Raw genomic sequence first — 23,007 nt, forward strand, 5'->3', positions numbered from 1 at the left:
TCAGAGTTGTAGCCAATTATGGGTCATTAAAGTAAATACTCCCAAATCAATCCATGACTCATTTTACATTCTGTTTGTTTCATTCTGATAACAATCAAAGGGAAATCTTCCTTTGCCATGAGATACAGGCAACCTTTTTCTATGTGCTGGTACTTCTAGAAGTAGATGCCTCTAACCTAAACCCAAGCATCTGTTGGCTTAATAAACTGTTCTACCTGCAAAACTGAATAGCTGGCAGGAGAGTTTCAGAAAGCTGTCAAATTTTGAGCATTCATTTTTATTTTCCAAACCAAAATATTGAGAATTTACTTAAAGCCAAAGTCTTACCAATGTTTTTTTATTCTTCCTTTTCCTCACATGTCTCTCATTTTATTATTTTATGACAAGGGAACAATTTGCTAGCTATTAATTTCTACCACCTGAAATTATTTTTGATTATATGAAAAAGTCACTTTCCCAACTTAACAAAGGTACAAGGTGTTACTTGGATAAATATTAATGATGTATTAACTATGAATCTGATTATAGTAATGAATAAAACTGACATTTATAAATTATGTTCTTTCCAAAAGAAATCGCACCTTCACAAGCTTCTTCAATAGGCCCACTGCATTTCTCTGAATTTCCTAACCAATCTTAGGTTCTTCCCAGCAGTGATTTCTCAACTGCTGTCCACATCAACACAAAATTACAATGGATGTGATCTCTTTCTTCTTCTCACTCTTTCTCCTTTATTACAAGGCTGCACAAACAATTTGAAATAAGAAATAATTTATTATATATTACAACCAAAGAGTCTAGCATAATCTGCCCTTACAAAATATCTGTAGGATTTTTAGTATATGTGATAAACTAATATACAAAATATATTAGTTCTGAGACTATCATTCTCTTTCTCTATCTTTGACTCCACCATTTGAACACTCAAACACTGCAGCGTAATGCCAGATAAGAATAATAGATGAAAAACAAAGTTCCTGAACCTGAACATGATACAACTGAAAACCATAATAATTAGGATAGTAAGTAATGTGTCAAACAGCACAGATTTTCCTATAGCAAAAAAATATCTAATTTTAAGGAATATAGTCAAATTTGAGGAATTAACTTAAGATAAGAAATTATTTTTCAATGAAAAGAGCCCATATGTTGTAGTGTAAAAAGAAAAAATATTAAATCATAATACTAAAGATCTGGTGTTTAATAGCATGGCAATGTAAGTAAAGTGCTCCCAAACCTATTGCATATATTATGAATCACTAGAAGAGAGGAGCTTGGAGGATTTAATGTGATTTAATGATAAAGAGGCCAAAACCATGTGAGCAAACCTTCTATGAGATTTTTCCAATTCTAATGAAGTGGCTATTAAACTAAGTCATGCCCATCAGGGGCAGAATTTAAATGACAAAAGTCTTACTGATTAAGACAGTCCTTGGGCTAACTTTTCGTTTTATAAATAAAATTTTATTGGAACCAGCAGTAGACAAGAGTGAGATAATACAACTATATATTTTTTGATTTTGTTAATTATATTTTATGTATTAATTTTGACTATTAAAAATCAGAGTAAACTTTAGACTTGTAAAAAAAGGAATTTTAATGATGAAGGACAAAATAAAGAGATTCTTATATGAGCATTATATTACTCTACAGCCAAGTTGTATGAGTGGAAATTTCTCAGCAGAGATGACCATTGAATATTTCTAAACAGAGGTCCAATTTCCCATGGTTGATTTTACGGACTGGCATACCAAAGAAAATTGGTGAATCGAGACAGTCAAGACTTTATTGTGACATGCCTAGTTTTAGTTTTTCTCTCTGATTGACCATTATGTAGATATATTCAGATAATTCGGGCATCCCAAAACCCCAGTGCATCTGTAAAATAGGATTAAACATCTTCTTTCAAAAACTTATGATATTAATGGAATAAGGTTGTGTTGCCTATAAGGTAGTCTAAAATAGTGCAATATAAGTAGTGCAATATATCTCAGCAAAAGGTAAAGTTCCTACTCCATAACGTCAATGCCATTACAGGGTCTTTTGAGCATTATGGAACACACTTAGATGGTATTAAATCACTGGAAGCTGGAATGAAAACAGCACAGTTAAGACTCAAAGTCACTGGCTGCTTCCTGCACTATGTGTATTCTTGGCCTCTCCATCACAGCAGTTTTCAAAGGAAACTTCTTCATGTTCAAATGAGGTTCTGACTTCTTAACTCAGATTTAAATGTCTGCTCTTATTGTTTTTGGTTCCCACATATTCCTGTTTCTTTCTCTATTTCCCAGATTAAATCTCAAAACTGCTATGAGCTGAGAAAAGGACTGAAAGTCCAGAACATCTGTAATGCTCAGATGAGAAGCACAGGGAGGCAGCGGCTACATGATCCACAGCGTTTACTGTTATGCTGCCCTGTTCCATGTAGGCCCTCAGAAGAAAGCATGGTTATCTCAGCATGGTTTCGGCAGGAAAAGGGATCTCATACCAAGTTTACAAACAACCCTGGAGTGCTCAACTATCTTTTAATAGATAATCAGGTCTGGTGCTTTGGGAATAAGGGCAGTTGGGAATTGTGAGACTCCTGTCTCCTAACTTTGTTGAGGACATTGTCCTCCATTGTCATTGCTACAGATAGCAGTGAACTCCTGCTGAGAACCAGTTTTTTTTTCCGTGTTTGTTTTCCTCTGGAGCCTAGCCCTGTTGTATTTGTATTAAAGATTTGTACAATTTGTATTATAAACTCTAACTTGTGACATTTGGTATTATTAGAGGAAAACCTTTTGATTCAGGTCTTCTTGCTGTTTTTATATCATTGTTTTATTTTGTTTTTAAAATAAACCCTAGTAGTTTGATTCAAATCATATTATAGTTGTATAAAGAAACAAACTTTTGTACTTATATTAAAGCTCTAATTTTTAATAAAAAGAAAAGATTCAAAGTCACACATTCAGTTTCAAAACAGAATGAGTCAGGTTCTGTGTTTAAATAATTTATGGATTAATCTGCATTTGACGTTGTTGGAGATTACATTAATTAAAAAATTCTTATGGTGGTCATCTGTAAACAAAATATTGTCTTAACTGTATAATCTTGGATTTGAGCAAAATGAATAATATTCTTTGGGACTTTGGCGACTTTGTTACAATTCAGTACAGAATTCATTACAGAATAAGCATAATAACTAAATTTACAATTAACATTGAGTGATTCATTGATTCATTGATTGGAATACCACCTAATGTGTATGGAGGTTAGAAAACAACTCTCAGAAATCATTTTCCTTTTTCAATTATGTGTGTCTCTAGGATTAAATTCAGATCATCAAATTTGAAAGCAAGTGTTTCTACCCAGTACGCAATCTTGCTGGCCTATAGCCTCAGTTTTTAACTCTTGGAGTACATATCCCAATATAAGCAGTGTATCCTTTGAAATCAGTGAGATGCAGTTGTTGTACATAGTACAGAATTATTTAAAGATAATCACTTGATAGGAGCACACATAAGCATTCAGGGCATAAGAAGCTAAAATCTTCTCTTGTGGGAATTAGATCTGTTTTTATGGGACAGCAAGGGATAGTATTGAGATTACTTTTCATACATATTTAGTGTAATTTTCAAAGGTCATATGAATACAAGCTGTTATGTAGATTAAATAATTTTATGTATTTTACTTTCCTTTTTTTCTTAAATATTTCTATGCAATGGAACTAAATGGGATCCTTCAGGAAGAGAAAAGTGAAGCAAATCCTTTGTTCCAGGTGCCCTCATAGTAATGCTGCAAGTCTCCCAGGAAATGTACCTTGTCAGACTCAGAATGAATTTCACTTTCTTCATCTTTATCCCTGAACCCAAAATGCATCAATAGGTGCTAGCGTCCCTATTGATTCCACAGCTGTAAAATCTGTGGGATACTTCTTTGCATCCTTATCCCCATTTTTTTTTTGAGATTTCTAATGCAATTACATGTAAGTGGAATTCTTCTGTCCCAGATGCCCGTTCACAAATAACAAGCATCTGCTTCCCAGATAACTGACTTGGAGATTTAGTAGAAATTATAAATGCTTAGCCAATAGCTCAGTCTTATCACTACCTATCTCTTACATTTAAATTAACCTATATTTCTTATCTATGCCTTGCCACATGGCTCATGGCTTGTTAGCTCATTTTCTTCATGTACTGCTTCCTTGACAACTGGCTGGTGTCTCCTCTGACTCTGCCCTTCTTCCCATCATTCTTCTAGTTTAGTAATCCTGCCTATAGTTCTTGACTGGTTACTGCCCAATCAATGTTTTATTAAACCAATTTAAGTGATGAATCTTTACCGTGCACAAGAGGAATATTCTACAGCAATTATACTTCTCCCTACCTTCCCTTCACCCCATATTCTCCTGTATATCCCTCCTTTCTCTCTTTTACATTATTGTCTCTCTTTTTCACTATTTGTTGTTACATACACATATGCCCATTAATATAAATATTTATTTTTAAATATATCCTGCTCTGTCTGTATGCTACCCTCATGTATCCATATGTTCCCAGTGCTGACCATTTGGTGTTAGATAACCAACTAACTAGTGTGTTCTTCTTTGGTGAAGACTGTCTCTCCTATTCTCAATATTTCTTAGATTATACCAGTTTTTGTGTAGGGTTGAGGCCTGATGGGTATTACCCTGTCCACTTTAGCTTGTCTATTAGAATCATCCTTGTTTTGCTTATATTTGTGAAGTCTTGTTGGTGAGACATAACTGGTGTGGCTTCTGATGTCAGTCCTAAGAGACACAATCTCATAACAAATTCCCTGACCCTCTAACTTTTATATTTCTTGGCCTTCTTCCACAACACTCCCTGGCCTTCAGGTGTGGGGATATTTTGTAGATGTATGCATTGGTGCCAGGCTCCACAGCTCTGCATTTTGATAGGCTATAATTTCCTATAATTGTCTATTTTTATTGCAAAGAGATGTTTCCCTGATAAGGAATGAAGATACACTTATCTGTGGGTATGAGGACAAATGTTTAAATGGTTGTTAGAGATTATGCTGTTTTAGTAAATTATTGGTTATAGGTTCTCCTTCAATACCCATGACCTCACTAGCATTGATTAGCAGATATATTTCCAGTACCTGGCATCATTTCCTCCTGTTGAGCAGGTCTGAAGTCTAATTAGAAAGCTTATTATTGTTGATGACTGCCGGGTATGTGTGACGCTAATGAACTTTTAAGGTCATTTTGATACTGTTGTGACCTTAGATTTATTATGCTGGCCATTGATAGGTTCACCGGCCTCAGAACTGGGTAGTACTCTTGGCTGCCTCCTTCCTTTGGAAGCTTTCATGGCACCTTACAGTACCAAGAAAGCTAGACCTGAGGGCTAAGGCATTCACATTAGTTTCAGCTCAGGAGCCTGTGGACCCTGTTTCGTAAGTGTAATTATGTTTTCAGCAATATGGAATTACGTTATGCTTTGTGGTGCAAAGAAAAAAAAAGCAATAATAGGCTGCATATGTGTTAGGAGTCTCTTGGACAACCATGACTCACAACTCAAAAGAGGGCTTCTCATGTCTGGTACTGGGATTCTTGCATTCTTATTATCTGGTCTTTGGCTCTTCTGGGTGCTTCTCCCATCTGCCTCATGCTCTTTCCCGCTCCGAGTTCTTGGATTCATTATTCCAATAACTCCCTAACAGCACCTCGCTGCCTCAGTTGCACACCCCATGTTAAATTATTTAAATGGTCCTGCTATCTAATTACAGTGAGAAAGGTGTCCTTAAAATGAGGATCTTTAGGTGTCTAGCGGTTGCCACATTAACCAAGTGATTAAAACTGTCATGAAGAACAGTGGGATAACCTGACATCACACACTTCATGCAATGGAGTAAAAGTTCTCCTGGTATTTTCTTGCCAAAAACTTGTAATCAAGACCTAATCATGCAGAAATAATCCTCTAAGCTCCAAATGTGGGGCTTTTTATGAGACAATTAGCTTTTTATACAGAAGAAATTAAATATCAGAAAAAAATCTAATTACTGTGCTGCGGCTGGTTGCTTGCATGGGGAAAAGATGTACAGCATTTTGTCCCTGTTTCTCCCTTATTCTGAAACTACTGAATGTGAGTTCTCTTTTGTGAAAGGTTGTGGACTGAAAATCTTCAAAGATGTGCTACAGAAGAAATTAAATATCAGAAAAAAATCTAATTACTGTGCTGCGGCTGGTTGCTTGCATGGGGAAAAGATGTACAGCATTTTGTCCCTGTTTCTCCCTTATTCTGAAACTACTGAATGTGAGTTCTCTTTTGTGAAAGGTTGTGGACTGAAAATCTTCAAAGATGTGCTAGATGTTTGGCACACAATGCTTGTTTGGAAGAAATGCATCAGTGGTAGCTCCTGGTGGGCAGAAAACACAGGAAACATTCCCCACAATGAATATTCTGTCCCAGTGAGAACTGGGCAGGAGCATCTGTTAGTGGCTTTTATGACAGATCAGTATGCAGACAATGTTGCCAGCAAGGGTTTTTCTCCATTATAAAGCAACAATCTTCAGTAGAATTGGAGTCACTAAAAGTGGGAAAACAGCTTGCTTTATGAAAGCTGCCACCTTTTCTGCAGCAAAGAAAGTGCCGATCTGATGCTATTAGTCTTTCTTCAGCTGCACAGGTGGCAACTGCTCCATGTTCCAGTTCAGCTCCCCAAGGTTACAGCTGTGAACTTGGGTAATGGCTGTGTTTATCCTCTGCCAGGCTTAAAAGTCTTTAGGGTAAAGTCTGTTTCATTCTTTCATCTTCTTTTTTCCTTACTTCTCATTTAAAATCCCTTCTGGAGCAGATACACCTATTTCTATCTTCTCTAGCTTCTGTGCTGCAGAATAAGGCTAGCATTTTATTTTGTGTGTTTGTGGAGTTTCTGCTGAGGAGAGATACAATCTTAAAGTTACTCACCTTAACATGATATGTGTTCCTTTGTTGCCACAAAACACAGTCACAGTAATTTGGGCATCAAATAACTATTGCATGAGCATCATTAATATATAACACTGTTTATGTGTTCATGCAACTCCAGCCTGAACTTAAACATTGAGATTACAAAGATGTCGGCAATCTCTATTTCTGTTCATTTGTATGCTTTTCCAGTATTTTTACCAAGAGCTCCAGCTCTGCAAAGTGGTCCCTGCACAGCAACTGTTGTGAAACTTATATATAAGCTTTTGAATAAGTAATTTCATTGTAGTATGGCCATAATTTCTTCTCCGGTTGATTTCCTTAAAGAACATTAAGGCATCCCCGTACACAGCAACACTGCTCAGATGTAATAGTCTCTCCACTGGATCAAAGTTATACCACTATATTTTTTGGAGTCCAACGCACCAAAATAAATACAGAATATATCCATCCTTTATTATTTCTTTTCATGTCCACTATTACTGATTCACCACTGCTAAGATTAGCATTGTGTTAACAGAAAAACGTGGACTTGACTTCATGCGTTTGATCTATCAAGAAAAGAAGCAAAAACAAAAACACAAATCAACTAATAATCACAATTTGAATGAGTATCATCATTGGGGAAATCTCAGAAGAGAATGATAGTAATTGGTCAATGAATGAGTGAGTAGCAAACCAAGTCCAAAGACTCATAGAGGCATCTCTAAGGTGAAAACACATTCCAAGTCGAAGGAAGAGCTCAAATTCAACCTATTATTGTATCTATAACCTTGTAACCTCCTCTAAATTAATTGATAGGAATTCATTATTTTATAGACTTTTAATAACAATCTTCTTACTTTTTTGTTTGCCACAAAGGAAAGCAGTTATAAAATAATGACTCACAATATAAAGAGCCACCTATTTACTTGTTCTTACAATTTCTGAATTTGATATATTAAACTCTCTGCTAATGAGTCTAATTTCCTAGATGTGACATTCAGCTTTTCAAGGACCATTTGTTTAAGATGTTATTTTTCCTCCAATGTATGTTTTTAGTAACTTTGTCAAATATTACATAGCTGCATAGTTACAATTATTTATATTCACACATTGGGGTTTCTATCTTGTTCCCTTGATCTATCGTCTATTTAATAGTTATATGATGCTGTTTGTATTACTATAACTCAGAAATAGCTTGAAATATGGTACAGTAATATCCCCAGCACCGTTTTTCCCAGAATTTCTAAGAATTTGGTTATCGAGGGAATTCTGTACTTTCATATTTTAGGATATTTACATCTAAGGGTCAGGGAACTGCAAAATCAGGGGTGGGGAGATTTTAAGAGCCAGAGACTGTATGTTTCTACCTTCTAGAGATGGCAGGGAAGCCACAACAATATAGTTGCTGATGTAAGACTTTCATGATGACACTACCAGTGAACAAGCTGATATGGATGTGAGAAATTTCATAAAGCTACATTGCTGCGTCTTGAAGAATTGCTACAGGCAATCAATGGCTTCTGAGAGCAAGAGAATCAGTTTTCTTCAGAACTAAGATGCCTGATAAGTTAAAATCCCCAATATTCATTCCTAAAAGCATGTATGTATGAGTAGTACTAAATGAATTCCCAAAGATGCATTTATTATAAGTGTATATATAAAGATTATAAACAAAGAAGGCATGGAGTCAGAGATACCACCAATTCCACTGTTAGGAGCTCCACAAGAACTGTAAACTACACAACATATATGCAGAAGATCTAGTGAAGACAAAAGGAGATGATCCACGATTATTCCTTTAGTCTCTGTGAACCCCTATAAGCCCTGCTTAGTTGATCCTGTGGGCCGTGTTCTTCTGATATCCTTGATCCTTCTGGCTTCTACAATCCTTCCTCTGCTCTTTTGCCTAATGTTTGGTTGTGGGTCTCTGCATCTCTGCCCATCAGTTGTTGGATGAAGCTTCTATGATAACAATATGGATAAGCACCAATTTATGAGTACAGTAGAATATCATTAGGAATCATTTCATCATTATTTTTTGGACAGATGTGTTTAGTACTATCCTAGATCTCTGGACTATTCAGCTTCCAGTTCCAGGATGATGTGGGATTCCCCTCTGTATACTGTGAATACCATTGGTGAATAAAGAAACTTCTTGACCTGCTGATGGGGCAGAACTTAGGTAGGTGGGGAAACTAAACTGAATGCTGGGAGAAAGGAGGCAGAGGCAGAGAGAAGCCATGTATCCCTGATAGAGATTGATGCCAGAAATTTAGCCAGTAAGCCACAGCCACATGGTGATACACAGATTAATAGAAATGGGCTAAATTAATATGTAAGAGTTAGTCAATAAGAAGCTAGAGCTAATGGGCCAAGCAATGATTTAATTAATACTGTTTCTGTGTGAGTATTTTGGGGCTGAGCAGCCGGAAACCAAAAGTGGCTTCCTTCAACACTAGAATATCAAGGCAATGCTGGGCATGGGATCCCTTTCATAACCTTGGCCTCAAATTGGCTACTCCCACAAGTTCTGGGCCACTGTTACCAAAGTGCATCTTGCAGGCAGGACAAATGTTAGGTGAAAGATTCTGCAGTTCTACTGGAGTACTAGCTCGAGCTTCTTATTGGATAACTCTATATCTTAATTTAACCCATCTCTAATAATCTGTGCCTCACCATGCGGTCGTGGCCTACCAGCAAAGTTTCAGTATGTCTGTCTCCAGCAATAGATCCATGGCTTCTCCTTGACTCTGCTTTTCATTCTCCCAGCTCAGTTTAGTTTGCCCCACCTACCTCTAGTCCCTGTGCAGGCCCAAGACAGTTTCTTTATTAACCAATGATATTCACAGCATACAGATGGAAATCCCACATCACTCATTTGCTTGACTTTTTTCACCTTTATTATATTCTGAATTTTTTAATATTTTCATTATGATTTTTAGTGCCAGTTGGAAGTCGTCATCTATCTTACAATTTTTTTTCCAATGGGTTAATTTTCGATCACCTGTAAAAGCTGCTTAATTCAAAAGTATATAATTTTATTTTCTACTTATTTTCTGCAAAATGTAAATGGCACAAGAGTTCTATAAAGCAGATACTCCTCATCTACTGGCATTACTATTTTGGATTTTAATTTTTATTTATATATAATTCAGTGTTATTGTCAAACATGTTAATATAGTTTGTATACAGTGATTGTTTAGATTATTATTTTTTTAAAAAAAATTGTATATACTCACTTATAAAATTGTTTCTTAGATTTATGGTTGGTGTGATCTATGTATATCCCACCCACTCTCATTCAAGGACTTTTAAAATTATATTAAGTATAGTATTTAAATTTTTGATTATTCTAATATGAAAGGCAATTATATGTCTAAATCTAAGATTTAGTCATTTTCTTATATGCATAGATTCATGGCTCTTCTTTTTTTTTTACAATTTATCTCTATAGTACATTTTGTAACTATGAACTCACCTACTTGCAAAATTTTCTGTGCAACTGTAAAATATTTTATTATAGCTCTTTCGTGGTCATATGATGATGTATGCAGTGTCCACAGTATTTGATTCACCTGTCACAATGCAAAATGATGTTGTATGTCTTCATTTATCTTTTGTTTCATAAACAGCAGTTCCTTTTTCAGTCTATTTACTAAATGTTGCGGCTTTCACATTTTGAATGACCACTAAGTACTCTATTTGCATTCCTAAATGCAAGAAGGTTGTTATGTGCCTTCTGGAGAAACTACTTATGTCAGATGAACTTTGTTTTCCAAATGAGGTATTAATTATAATCCTGTAGACTATAAGTTAAATGTTTATGTTATAATTATATGTACTAAATAAGGTATATTTAAATCAAAATTTACATGATAAGACAACTTATATAATTATTTGGATATAAATGTTACCCAAAATTCAGGTAGAAGATGATAATTATATTGGGAAATAGTGAAATGTTCAGTATAGGTGGAGACCACTTGTACATTCCTGGATGCCCAGACCCAAAATAATCTTACAGAGACTATATTACTATGCAATTGTTTGGTTTATTAGCTCTCACTTTTTCTTGGCTAACTTTTATATCCTAAATTTGCTGCTATATGATGTTTGAATGGTATTAAAAGACAGACTGATCAGTTGATAAAAGAGACACAGCCATGATACAATTTTGTGTTCCTAGGTCTTTCCTTAAAGATTCACAGTCATTTAACTTACTATGGATTTTTGTTTTCCAAAAAAAGAAAAGACCAAGGAATACTTTTATCACATTATAAAACTTTTAACTTAATTAAACATAGTTTCCTTTAAGCTGACTTAATATGTAAAGGCAATTGCCAGAAGCCTCAAAGTATAAGTTCAATCCCTAGGCTCAACATGGTGAAAGAAAAGAACAAACTCTCTAAACTGGTACTTTCTCTCTCTCTCTCTCTCTCTCTCTCTCTCTCTCTTTCTCTCTCTTTCCATACACACACACACACACACATATATATATATATATATATGTGTGTGTGTGTGTGTGTGCATATATACGCATGTATCATATATCATACATTATAATGTACATGTGTGTTATATATGATATATTATATACACTATATACATTGATTGTGTATAGTATATGCATATATACAGCAGCAGTATATAATGTGCATAATATATTTTACACATAATTTTGTTATTTTATATGTAATAAAATTTTAGAGACAATAATAATGAAGCAAATATAAGACAAAAGAGAGTCGATAGTGTTAAATCAGAGTCAGCAATGATGTACATAAGGTCTGCCCGATTTACCTTGATTAAAAGTTTGCCACACAGTCAAGACCAATTGCACAGGAAGCTCAGAAATTTAAGTTTTTGTAATTTCCAAAAGAATAGGAAATTGCTTTTTCTGGCTAAATGATGCTGACTGCTAAATCAATAACAAACACATCATTTAGAATTTTTTTAAAAATCTTTTTTGGACACACGTAGCTTAGTATCTTGTACATGTCAGAATGAATGTACAGTACAATCATTAGGAAAATAAAGAACTCTAAATTGTAATTTTTACCTTATTGTGTGTGTTATGTATATGTAATATGTAATATGTATATTTTGAGTGTGAGAATGGGTTCATACCTTTCACAACCTTCATGAGATCAGAGGACAACATTGGTTGTCAGTGACTGCCTTTACGTTGATTCAGATGGTTCTCTTGTTATTACTCTTTTTACACCAGGTTAGACAGCCCACAAGTTTCAAGGATTCATGTCCCTGCTTCCCATCTTAACAAAGAATCACTGGAATTATGAACTTAAGATACTGCATCCAGCATTATATGCATGTTCAGAGTGCAATCTCAGGTCCTGGCGGTTGTGTGGTAATTGCTTTATCCACTGAATCCATTCCCCAGTACCCACCAACATTGTATTTATGCTTCTGTTTAGACAGAACCAGAATAGTAAATTTATTATATAGAATTATGCATAACTATATGTATGAATGGTATTTACCCTTTTGGTCAACATAAAGGATCTGAGTACAATCATAACAGAAATTACATGTATAAACAATTATGACTGCTTAAAGAAACTCCATTTGTTGACAAAAATCCTGGGTGCATGGCATCTGTGAATGAAGTAGTTGAAAGGCCTCTAATATTTGACAGTAGAAACCTAAGTCAAAACTCATTTAAATCAGATGCCAGCACCCTGCCTGGGCACAGATTCTTCCGCAGAGCAAAGGAATGCAGAATGACAGCTTAACGAACATGTTTTAACAATGGCATGTCACTTTATCAGGGCTTTGAAATGACTAAGAAGCAGACTAATGCGATGATTTGAACGAAGGCTCAACATGACAAAACTGTGCAGCAGTTTCGGCACATCATTCCTTTGAGATACGTGGGTGGCACACATTACCTGTGTTTTACAGATGGTAAGATGAAACAGTGTATGCACGTGGAGACATCTCACTGACATTCTGATTGTTAAAGACTTGTCGAATCTCTTTTAATAGATCTCTAATAGTTATTACATCAGCTGTGGTCTCCTGCGATATCTCTGAGTAACAGCACATATGAAGTTGTTGAGAGTCAGGATTTCACTCTGCCTTTTTTTCAATAAGCACATTCATTACTAACGTGGCAAACAAAAATAGAAATGCTATTTCTAGTTCTGTCAAGAGAATTTATGAGTTTCAGAGATCCTTTCAGGGTTTTTGTAGCTCATTCTTCTTCTCATCTCTAAGCCATTCATCTTCTTATCTCTAAGCCATTTATCCTAGCATCTGTAAGCCATTCATCCTATCATTGGCACCTATATAATTGAAATAAACTGGCTGCAAAAATATTTTTAATGTGCATGTTTTACCTAATTTGCAATTTAAAAGTTATGATACTTGCTGAAGGAAGAAGAATTATTTATTTTTTGTGATTGAAATCACTTGTAGATAGCCCATGCTCCAGCGGATGTCTCCATACCCATACAAGGACTAGCAATATGAATTGGATTTGGCATCTTATTAAAAAAAAATACATGCATCTGGGAGGGGGATGTGATGGATGCAGGGCAAGTTGAAGGGCAAAAATGGGGTTTGATATCACCAGATATCACTGTAAACAGCTATAAAATCCAAATCAATGAGGAACATATTATAAATGTCCATATGTCCATGTCCTTATTATAATACAATTTAAATGAATACCTTTTTTAAAGTCTCGTACCAATTTCTAAGCTCACCGTTAAATACTATATAATTTTTTGCCTAGAATGAATTAAATGGATTTTCCAATTTGAAGTAACAGTGCTCAGCAGTCAAGTTCCCATATCTAACATGTAATGGCAGAAAGGGCTGCTTCTCTGCCCAGTGATGGACGGTGATATGGGGATCCCAGTGATCTCAAGTCTTATCATCATCCTTTCTCCAGCTCCTCTTCTCCTCTCTACTTTCTCACCCACAGATCCCCGTGATTATCAATACTGTTAACAACCCTATCAATTGGGAGGATTGGTAGCAGATGACAGGGATATTTGTAATTCTGATAAGGATTCTATTCTGTACTTCTTATCTGGAATTCCATGAAAGTTCACTACAACTCTAAAAACTCAAGCAGATCTGAACAAAAGTGGACAAAATGTCAGTTGCTTTTATCGGTATTTCTAGAGGCAACAGCTAAAAATGAGTCACATAAGCGTTAGTTACTTCATCTCCTACTTGTTAGGATCCAATTCTATGACCTAAAATATAACAAAAAGAAATATGTTAATAACAGTTTATATATGGCAATTTTAAAACGTGTTTTCTGTCTTTCTCTTGACTCAGCTCATATATACCAATCTCTCCGTGAACTTGCAAATTGCTAGTCATGGTATTTAATTTATGATCTTCCTGTCGCTATCTTCAGAGTACTGAGATTAAAGGTGTGCTGAGGACTGAACCCAGTTGCTAGACTAGCACTCTACCAAGGAAGCTATATTCCCAGTCACATTTGTTCATATTTTCTGTTGCTAATATCATAACAAAGACATATCGTAATCTGCACTCCATATTAACATGCATGATATGATTTTCTTGACAGTTTATCTGTTACAATGAAACATGTTCTTGACAGTATTTTATAAACATACATTTTTTAACAGGAGTAAACATATTATAATGGGTAGTTGCATCACATAAATTATTTTCTCAAGCAATTAAATCTGTACTTCCCCATGTACTATCTCTTTGTCTTTGTAAAACAGTTATTTCAATTTCTAGGCTGATGAGAATCCAAGGACAATGGCACGGGGTTTTGATCCTACTTAATGTGCTGGCTTTGTGGGAGCCTAGCCAATTTGGATGTTCACCTTCCTAGATATGGACGGAGGGGTGAGGACCTTGGACTTTCCACAGGGCAGGGAACCCTGACTGCTCTTTGGACTGGAGAGGGAGGGGGAGAGGAGTAGGGGGAGGGGGAGAAGGGTGGGAGGAGGGGGAGAAGGGCGGGAGGAGGGGAGGGAAATGGGAGGCTGGGAGGAGGCGGAAACTTGTTTATTTTCCTTTTCTCAATAAAAAAATGTAAAAAAAAGAATCTATTAAAATAGCACTTAATTAAATAAAATTATGTTTGAAAACTAAAAAAAAAGAATATTTCTTAGAATCTTTACACCTTCCTCTTATCAAGGTTCTGAAATATTTTGTTCTTCAAGGAAGAAGGAGCAACATCCAGATCACTATCAGAGAAGTATGCACTATTTGGGCAGAGCAAGTCCTAGTAAACCCTATGATAGGAAGTTTAACTATGGCTAGAACACAAAACCAGTGCTGAACCTCTATCTCTGAGAAACATTGCAGTGTGCTCTCTCATTGCTAAGGAGCTATTTTGACTCAGGAGCAGAATGTCTGAGGCAGAGTGGCTATAAGGACACTCTGAAGGAGGTAGTATAGAAAATGAATATCAGTAAGAATAATAATTCTCAAGAATGGAGAGATGGCTTTACATATAAGAGCACTGCTCTCTCTCAGAAGACCTGAGTTCAATTCCCAACACCCACATTGTGGTTTAAAACATCTATGATTCCAGTTCAGGAGATCCAAAACTCTCTTTTGTCCAGCACTGGCACCAGACACATGTGTGGTACACAATATATACTCAGGAAAAACACCTGTACACATTAAAATAAACATACTTTAACACTGCTTTATAAAGAATAATAATTCTCTTTAAACAGTTAAACTTCTAAAGAGATTTCCATTGACTCAAATATTTTGTGCACATGAATATTAATGTGCATGGATACCTAGTAATTAAAAATGTCACTATTTAAAACATTGTGTGTGAAGCTCTATTTAAAGAAAGAAATCTTAATCTCCATTTTTAAATGTTTTAGTGTGATGATATAAGCGCATCTGTGCCCTGTATGTGTGTAAACATGTTTATTTGTGCACATGCATTCAATGTAGGTGTAAATGTGTGTGTGCACGTATGTGTGTTAGGGCAGAGTTCCATGTAGAGGTCAAACCTCCCCATTAGTCAATCAGCCAGTTTCCATCATACTTTTGGAGACAGCTAACCCTACTGAACTGAGACTCAATGACTTTCATAGGCTGGACTGCCAATTAACTCCAGGGATCTCATATCTGCATGCACAGTGCTGGGATTACAGACACATACTCTGCACCTGGGAATTATGAATGTGCTGGTTCTACACTCAGATCTTTATGCTTTCATGGCATGATAACTCTCTGCCCAGTCTCTCTATGAGTGTTTTTGTTTTAAAAAAAAAATATATGTTTTATAATACCTTGCTGAAGCAAATTGCTTTGTTGTGTTGTTTAAATAAATAAAAATATCAGTAGAATTAATTTGTTATGAACACAAAAATGACATCTTACAGATAAAACTTGATGTTTGAAGTGCTAAAGAGATAGAAGCTCATCCATGTTAATGTATGCCAATAAGAGTTATATGAAACAAAGACGAGAATATGAAATTCAAAAATAAAGGGAGATTGTGAGAAACTGATGGTGGCCACTTCATAGCCTTTCAATACAATCCTTAGAAACTAAACAGAAGAGTTGGGATTGCATGGACAACTTTATAATGGACCTCAGTTATGAAACATCTATGAAAAACAAAGTGATTGAAAAAATTGGAGGAAATAGGAAATCTTGCAAAATATCAGTCTTCAAGTGAAAAAAAAAGAAGGAAATTGATAACCTGACAAAAAAGAAATCCCAACACACTCACTAGCAGGGATGTGCTAAAACTTACAGCAAAATAATTGATATGTTTCAACTAAGATTAAGATTAGGAATTTGATGTATTATAAAAATGAGTAAGATTGGGAGGTTGGTGCTACAAAGCACAAAATAATACATATCAAAACATAAAACTCCCAAAGTGAACTAGCATAACTAAGCACATAAGTAGAAATTACAGAAGAAAAACTTTTATCAATAAAACAATAGAAAAATGTAAAAATAAATAAATTCAATAGATTCAAATCCTAATAAAAACATATATGAAAAATGATGAAATATGTCTAAAGGCTGGATACTAGTTTAAAACAATTTCAATATTGTCTCAGCTGCAATGATGGCATACATTTCCAAATCAAACTTTCAGATGGCAGAGATTTAATTTTGAGAAGAGCCTAGCTATACAGCAAGAACTTTTCTCAAATAAAAAAGGCAAAACAAATGGATAAAAAAGAGGAGGAAGAAAAGAAAGAGGAAAATGAAAAGATGAGGAAAACGCAATTAATGTAAGAAAATTAATGCAAGAAAAATATCCAAAAAGAAATTGGCAATTCTTTATGTAACAGTTTTGTCCAGGATTGAAACATTCTATCCTGCAGAGAAGCTTTTTAAACAGGAAGGTAAACAACTCAAAATAGCACCAGGATGTCCCTGAAACTGATCAGATTCACTAGACCTCTGTCTCCCAGGGTAAACAATAAAGGTTGCTGAGAGCCAAGTTTCAAAGAAGATTGTAAAAGCAAACCATCTGACTAGAAGAAGCAGAAACCAGCAGAGCTGTCTGTAAGTGGCTTAGACCCCTAAAAGGATACTCTCCAATCTGATGAGCTGGATTCAGACTGTGTAATATGATCCAATTTTCCAGATTTTGAGTTGTCACCCATGCTGGGGTAGGCTTTTCTGAATGAGCTGTCTTTGAGTCATTTATGTTCTTATAAGTAACCTCTCACCCACATTCCTCTAAGTAACCCACATAAAATTCAATGGCTCTCCGAGTTAGACTTTGGTGGTATTCATACTTTGGATTGCTAGGGGCTCCCTGTCTGGGGTGAGCAGATGTGTGTGTGTTGAGTCTCCCAAGAAATCACACAACAACAATATTAATTTCAGAGATTTTTTGAGGGGGGACTCTAATTAATAAGGAGGAGGGAGATAAATACAGAAAACGAAGAGGTTAAAATAACAATAAGGATGTCTTAAATAACTATAATACATGTAAGTTGATATTAATATACATATATAGTTTAGATGAAGTTTTCCCATCTGGGTTGACAATTCTCCCTCAGAGAGCCAAAGACCATCTAACAACAAACATCAATAACAGAAGTAAGAAGTTCTCTTTTGCAGTTTTGGTCAGGGTTGTCCAAGAGACTCTGAAACTTTATAAGCTGTTGTTTACCTTGATTGTCCCAAAGAGGAAGTGCTGTGGGACAATGCTCTTGTACCTTGTAAAGATTTGTCACTTGTAATGGTTTAATAAAATGTTGATTGACCAGTAGCTAGGCAGGAAATAGAGGTGGGGCGATGAGAACAGGAGAATTCTTGGAAGAGGAAAGGCTCAGGCTGCAGTTGTCACCCAGACACAGAGGAAGTAAGATGAGAAGGCTTTGCTGATAAAAGGTACCAAGCAACATGGCTAACACAGACCATAATTATGGGTTAATATAAGATGTTATAATTAATTAATAAGAAGCCTGAAGTAATAGGCCAAAAATTTATGATTGTCATAAGCCTCTGTGTGTTTGAGACTGAACAGCTGAAAGACCAGACAGGACAGAAACTTCTATCTACATGTGTGTGTGTTATAGACACCACATACTTTTTAATTTTTGTTTTGTTTTGTTTAAGATACAGAGAAAGAACATGAAGTCATATGGTTAGGGGATGGAAGGAAGATCATGGAGATGTTGGGGTAGGGAAAAGGATATAATCAAAAAAATTTAAAAACAAAAGCAATAAATGACTAATTATATGAGCACAGTTGATAAATCAGGCAGAATATTTCTCATATTCTGCTTGACATACACATACTCATATATAAAGGAGAGGGTGAAAAAAATAATTGTGCCTGTTTATGTGGCCAAGCTTGTTTTATTTCAATAAACTCTAAGTTTGCCATTTAAAAATATATGTATTGTGTGTGATGACATTGGGAATGGGACGACAGCTTGTAAGATGCCGTGCACCCATGCTAGGAAAGGAAGAAGGACAGTGGAGGTCAAGGATGTGAAGAGTGTTTTGAGAAACTGTAGACTGGTGAAACACCCTGGGCAATGGTCATTAGGTAAGCAGACACTAGCAAGTACCCAAGCACATGCTGGGCCACACACATGGACCACATACAGGCAGGGAGCACACGGGTAACACATGGGTATACAGACAAAAATAGGCACACCCATGAAGGCAAAAGGCTCAGGCCTCTGACTTCAAAGTAATATTTGTACAGAATCACATAAAGTGAAACTCTGACAAAATAAGTATATGCCAGATGACATCACTGTTTACTTGGTTTATTTGTTCCCTGGACAAATAATGTCACCATTTTGTAGTGACTCAAAGGTATCTGGGTATACAATGCCAGCTATTTTTTTTGCCTGACTTATATTAGACATTTGTTTCAGTGATATGTATAAACTTATAAACTTGAAATGGCACTTGCAAATTTCTGTATCCAATACATCTGGAGAAAACAACAGACAAATCAAAAGTTTTAGAGTAATGACAGATATTAAGGCTTGAAAACCTTGCAGTCATTCTTAGGAATACTGAGGAATACAATATTCTCAGGACTTAGAGCATGTGTAGAAGATACTTTTAAAAACCCAAACTCCAACCTGTGCCAGAGCTTCAGACTGAAGCACAAGGCCAACTTGCACATGAATCAACATAGAACCTGAGTTCACTTTCAAAAATCTATTCTTTTTGAAAATTCCACACATACACACACACACATAAAATATCTGCCCCAACTTCCCTCCCACTCCTCCAAGATCCCCCTCACATTTCCCTTTTAAAATCATGTCTGAATTTTATAAATTTTTTTTTAAAAAAATTTAACCCATTGAGTCCAATTACTCATGGCCATATGTACGTGGGTTTAGTGTCATCCAGTGAGCCATGCAAAACCTTCCAGTTCCAAAGAAAAGTGACCGTGTCTCCCCAGCAGCCATCAACAGCCAATAGAGCCTCAAGAAAGGTGGGAGCTAGGGATGGTCTCTTACTTCCATGCTCAAAGTTTTTTTTTTATTGAAGAAAAAAAAATTTCTGCCTCCTCCCAGCCTCCCATTTCCCTCCCCCTCTTCCCACTTCTCTCCCCCTCCCCCCACTCCTTTCCCCCTCCCTCTCCAGTCTGAAGAGCAGTCAGGGTTCCCTGCCCTGTGGAAAGTCCAAAGTCCCCCCCCCCCGCATCCTGGTCTAGGAAGGTGAACCTCCAAACTGGCTAGGCTCCCACAAGGCCAGAACATGAAGTAGGATCAAGACCCAGTGCCATTGTCCTTGGCTTCTCAGCAGCCCTCATTGTCCCCCATATTCAGAGAGTCCGGTTTTATCCCATGCTTTTCCAGTCATGGTCCAACTGGCCTTGGTGAGCTCCTATTGATCAGCCCCACTGTCTCCGTGGGTGGGTGCACCCCTTGTGGTCCTGACTTCTTTGTTTATGTTCTCCCTCCTTCTGCTCCTCATTGGGACATTGCTAGCTCAGTCCGATGCTCCAGTGTGGATCTCTGTCTCTATCTCCAACCATCACCAGATACAGGTTCTATGGTGATAAGCAAGATATTCATCAGTATTGCTATAGGATAGGGTCATTTCAGGTTCCCTATCCTCAGCTGCCCAAGGAACTAACTGGGGACATCGCCCTGGGCACCTATGAGCCCCTCTAGGTCCAAGTCTCTTGCCAACCCTAAGATGGCTCCCTTAATTAAGATATGTGCTTCCCTGCTCCCCTATCCAACCTTTCTTTATCCCAATCATCCTGTTTCCCCAAGTTCACCCCATCCTCCCCTTCTCACTTTTCTCTCCCCATCTCCCCTTACCCCCGACGATCCCAATTTTCTCCCCGGCAATCTTGTCTACTTCCCATAACCAGGAGGATAGGTATATGTTTTTCTTTGAATTCATCTTCTTATTTAGCTTCTTTAGGCTCTCATATTATAGACTCACTGACCTTTATTTGTGGCTAGAAACCAATTATGAGTGAGTACATCCCATGTTCATCTTTTTGGGTCTGGGTTACCTCACTCAGGATAGTGTTTTCTATTTCCATCCATTTGCATGCAAAATTCAAGAAGTCATTGTTTTTTACCGCTGAGTAGTACTCCAATGTGTATATATTCCACACTTTCTTCATCCATTCTTCCATTGAAGGACATCTAGGTTGTTTCCATGTTCTGGCTATTACAAATAATGCTGCTATGAACATAGTTGAACAAATGCCCTTGTCATATGATCGGGCATCTCTTGGGTATATTCCCAAGAGTGGAATTGCTGGGTCCAGGGGTAGGTTGATCCCGAATTTCCTGAGAAACCGCCACACTGATTTCCAAAGTAGTTGCACAAGATTGCATTCCCACCAGCAATGGATGAGGGTACCCCTTCCTCCACAACCTCTCCAGCAAAGGCTATCATTTGTGTTTTTGATTTTGGCCATTCTGACTGGTGTAAGATGATATCTCAAAGTTGTTTTGATTTGCATTTCCCTGATTGCTAAGGAGGTTGAGCATGACCTTAAGGGTCTTTTGGCCATTTGAACTTCTTCTTTTGAGAATTCTCTGTTCAGATCAGTGCCTCATTTTTTAATTGGGTTAATTAGCAATATAAAGTCTAGTTTCTTGGGTTCTTTATAAATTTTGGAGACCAGACCTTTGTCTGTTGCGGGTTTGGTGAAGATCTTCTCCCAGTCAGTAGGTTGCCTTTTTGTCTTAGTGACAGTGTCCTTTGCTTTACAGAAAGCTTCTCAGTTTCAGTAGGTTCAAATTATTCAATGTTGCCCTTAATGTCTGTGCTGCTTGGGTTATACCTATGAAGTGATTGCCTGTGCCCATATGTTGTAGGGTACTTCCCACTTTCTCTTGTATCAGGTTCAGGGTGTTCGGGCTGATATTGAGGTCTTTGATTCATTTGGACTTGAGTTTTGTGCATGGTGATAGATATGGGTCTATATTCATTCTTCTACAGGTTGACATCCAGTTGTGCCAGCACCATTTGTTGAAGATACTTTCTTTCTTCCATTGTATACTTTTAGCTCCTTTATGGAAAATGAGGTGGTCATAGGTTTGTGGGTTAGAATCTGGGTCTTCTATATGATTCCATTGGTCGACTTCTCTGTTTTTATACCAATACAACACTGTTTTCATTACTATAGCTCTGTAATAGAGTTTGAAGTCAGAGATGGTCAATAAATTCTCATCACAAAACATTCAGGAAATCTGGGACACAATAAAAAACCAAACCTAAGAATAATTGGGATAGAATAAGGAGAAGTACAGCTCAACGGTCCAGAAAATATATTTAATATAATTATAGAAGAAAACTTTCCCAACCTAAAGAAGGATATTCATTTGAAGGTTCAAGAAGCATACAAAACACCGAATAGACTGGACCAAAAAAAAAAAAAAACACATCTCCTCACCATATAATAATCAAAACACAAAACATACAGAATAAAGAAAGAATATTAAGAGCTGCAAAGGAAAAAGGCCAAGTTACTTATAAAGGTAAACCTATCAGAATTACACTTGATTTCTCTATGGATACAATGAAAGCCAGAAGGTCCTGGATAGATGTACTGCAGAGACTAAGAGACCATGGATGCAAGCCCAGACTACTATACCCAGCCAAGCTTTCGTTTATTATAAATGGAGAAAACAAAATTTTCCAGGATAAAAACAAATTTAAACAAATTTTATACATAGCCACAAATCCAGCCTTACGGAAAGTAATAGAAGGAAAATCACTAACCAAGGAGTCCAACAATGACCACAATAACTCAAACATCTAGAGACCCTTCACTAGCACAACTCAAAGAAGGGAAACACACAAACTCTACTACTAAAAAAGTGACCGAAGTTAACAACCACTGGTCATTAATATCACTTAAAGTCAATGGACTCAACTCACCTATAAAAACGCACAGGCTAAGAGATTGGATACGAAAACAGGATCCAACATTCTGCTGTTTACAAGAAACACACCTTAACCACAAAGACAGGCACCTACTCAGAGTAAAGGGATGGGTAAGGTTTATCAAGCAAATGGACCTAAGAAACAAGCAGGTGTGGCCATACTAATTTCTAACAAATTTGACTTCAAACTAAAATCAATCAGAAGAGATGGAGAGGGACATTTTATACTCATAACA

The sequence above is a fragment of the Microtus oregoni genome, unplaced genomic scaffold (assembly GCF_018167655.1).
Source record: "Microtus oregoni isolate MIOR12 unplaced genomic scaffold, Mior012 000005F_ref0000423, whole genome shotgun sequence".
NCBI lineage: Eukaryota > Metazoa > Chordata > Mammalia > Rodentia > Cricetidae > Microtus > Microtus oregoni.